The sequence below is a fragment of the Equus caballus genome, chromosome 8 (genome assembly GCF_041296265.1).
Source record: "Equus caballus isolate H_3958 breed thoroughbred chromosome 8, TB-T2T, whole genome shotgun sequence".
NCBI classification, from domain to species: Eukaryota; Metazoa; Chordata; class Mammalia; order Perissodactyla; family Equidae; genus Equus; species Equus caballus.
Window position 1 is genome coordinate 42211291 of NC_091691.1, and position 3357 is coordinate 42214647.

The window sequence follows — 3357 nt, forward strand, 5'->3', positions numbered from 1 at the left end:
GCAGGAAGCGCAGGCGCGGGGAGGGCGGGGCGACGGGCGGGGGGCGGGCGCGCGCGCCCCCTGTCGGCGGGAGGACCGCCCCCCTGCGCGCCGCGACTGCCAGCCGCCGGCTTCCTTCCGCCCCTCCTCCTCGCTTTCTGGTGCCCCTTCTGCTCGATGTCCACTGCCTCCCGCTTGCCAGCTCTCTCTTCCCTCTTTTTTCTTTCGGTCGGCTCTTTTAGCTTCCCTTTCTTTTCAATCCTCCTCGTTTTCCCTTTCACTCCTACTTTCCCTGAGCACGGTCCCAAAATACCGTGTCCGTTTATTAGCCATCTTTCCCAAATCCGTTACGCTCTCAAGATCCCTCTCCCAAATCGCTGCCGCAAATCACAGTGTTGCCGAGACGCTCGAGAGTCCCCGAGCCAGGCCTCCACCCTCACCCTCTGCCGGCCGGGGCTCCTGTCCAGCCCCGCGCTCGCGCAGACCCCACTAACTGCGCCCCGCGCACCCCCGATTGGGTGGAAGACGTCTTGGTCTTTCCCTATCATGTGTGTCTTCCATTTTCCACAGGAAGCAAAAAGAAAAAATCAGTCATTTTTAGCCCTGATTGCTGCCTCATTCAAAGTTCAGAAGTTTTTATTCCGTTTAACTTTTAAATAAATAAATGGCATGCTCCTTTGGGGAAGCGAGCGAGTTGACACTCAGTGTAAGAGAATCTCCAAGACTCAAATTCCGAAAGTTTAGGATTATGGACTCGGGTAGTATGTTTTGCTGTGTCTATGTGAAAGGACTTAAGGATACAGAAAATCACTGCGCTGATCCCTTGCCAGGGATTTGTTTAGCAAATTCCTCAGCGTGAACTTGAGCACCTCAGTACACGGGGTTCTAAATACGATAGGAGCTGGGACATTCGCCCAGAACGATCTCGTTACCCACCAAATTTCAGCTTTATTTAGAACTAGGTTTAGTAATGCATGGTTCATGTGGATGTTACATTATAAACCTGCTTTGTAAAAATCTAGCATTTCCCACAAGTAAACTGGAAGAAGTTTACATTTATAAGAGAATTCTTAGCTTTCCAACAGCAATCACGATAGGAGTCTTTTCAGTAGTTCTCAGGATATTTAAAATATGATCGGATCTGTATTATTCAGACACAGCTCCATCACTTACAATCAAGGAACGTCTCTAAGATGTGGCTTTCTCTTCTCTTCTGTAAGAAGGAGAGTAGTGACCCCTCTTGCCATTTTTAGCATTGTCCCGAAAAAATCAACTAACAATCTGTGAAGTCTGTTGTAAACCACAGCTCGTTATGTAAATGTAAGGAATTAAAGAAACTCATTTACCCATGACTTTTTGGGAATACTGCAATTTTGCAAAGCAAGACACATCTGCAAAAGTAATCTCAAAAATTTTAATTCAGTCCATTCTGATTGTTATAGTGCTGCCTGTCCTGATAATGGCAGGTGAGGTGGCATGGCTTGTGAGGCTGAAGACCCTCTTGCCCAGAATAAAATATCTTCCCCATAAAGCAGCTCTGTAATTTCCTCCACCAGAATAGTTAATGGGTTAAATGGCACAGAGGTTCGGGTAGTACCTCCCGAGGGCAGTTCAAATCCATATGCGCTGCTTTAAACCAACCATCTGTCACTACCTAGGGTTCCAACACATAGAACTGGACGATATATAGTACAATTCAGCAAATATTTGTGAAAGAATGAATGACATTTTCATAGATATTCATATTGATAAACTTAGTTGGCTTCTTTGGCTCTGTCCTAAATCCAGGTTGTGAAATAAAGGTGACACCTCGCCATCCTGTTTTTCCCCCCTGTCTTTGTCCCTACCATTTTGAAAGGCCCCCTCTTTTCATTATCACCTTCACACCATCATCACTACCTAAAGCAGAGAAATTTCAACTTTCACAAAAGGTCAGAACCAGAAGAGTACACAGAGTGAGCAACGAAGAGTCCAGGACAGAATCTAGGGATCACCAACACCCAAAAACTAAGCACAGGGGGCGAGGCTGGGAAGAAACCCTGGAAGGGAGGTGGGAGGAATCGGGAGACAATGGGGTCAAGGAAAAACAAGGGGAAGATTGTGGTTTACAAAGGTGGGAATGACCAAAAGAGTCAAATATTACAGAACTGTCCAGTAAAATAAGTTCAGGCACTCCTCACTTTGCGCAGCGTTGACGGACCATAGAAAAGATCCTGCCAACTCAGAGTGCAAAATGATCTTCATAATCAATGGGAAATTATGATTGTTTCATGACCTTTACAAATTTTTTTCAAAACATTGAAAGTATTCTGACAGTCAGCTATAAGTGCATAAAGAAAGGAAAAAAATAGTAAAACTAGTATTTATTTAGGACGCTGTAATTTAAAACGTTGAGAATTGAAACATTAGAATTAAATTGTTTTATGTTCTTGTAAAAAAGTCATCAAGAATAACTTAGAGCCAGCCCCGACAGCCTAGTGGTTAAAGTTTGGTGTGCTCAGCTTCGGTGGCCCAGGTTCAGTTCCCAGGCACAGAACCACACCACTCGTCTGTCAGTATCCATGCTGTGGCAGTGGCTCACATAGAAGAACTGGGGCTTTGGGGACAAAAAAAGAGAAGGAAAGAGGGAGATTGACAATGGATGTTAGCTCAGAGCGAATCTTTCCCAGCCAAAAAAAAAAGAGTGTAAGTTAACTTCAAAAACAAAAAAAGAGTAACTTGAACAGTGCTTGTCTTCTTCTTGTCTTATAACTTACCATCAGGAGTGGACATCTTGTCTATGCTATGGTGAATTGTTATACTCCTTTCTAAGTTTGGAACAGCTTCTAACATTTTATTCTTTGTGCTCTCAATGTTATGAAATACCTTGAAAAGTTTATTTAATGTTAAGTTTTTTGCTGGCATTACTTCCTCTTGGCGGCTTCATCCTTTTCTTCACAACCACTTTGCTCCTTTGTGTCAATAAGCTGAGTTCCTCTGTCTTCACATCTAAAATCTCTCAAAAGATGACAGGGTCACCCATCCCACAGCCAGCAGTTTCTTCCATAACTCCATGTACATAGACTCAAATTTCACTTCCAGCGTTATCACTTTTTGTCTCTTTGCTGTACTTCACCTTCATTGGCCAATTTCCTCTTTTGACTATCCATTTTTGTAAAATGTCACATGAATTTAGCACTAGGAGTCAAGGAGCCAACTCAACAACACACTTGGCTGTCTGTGTGGAAACTAAATAACCACATAGTGACCGGTCACCAGCAGACGTGGAAAGAAGTGGCGTTGTGATGGAGAATCTGACTCTGGTTTTTGATGTTTGACTGTTGACATCTTTTAAGCCTCACGCTTCCTTCTTCCCCTTGCGTCCCACATCTAGACAAG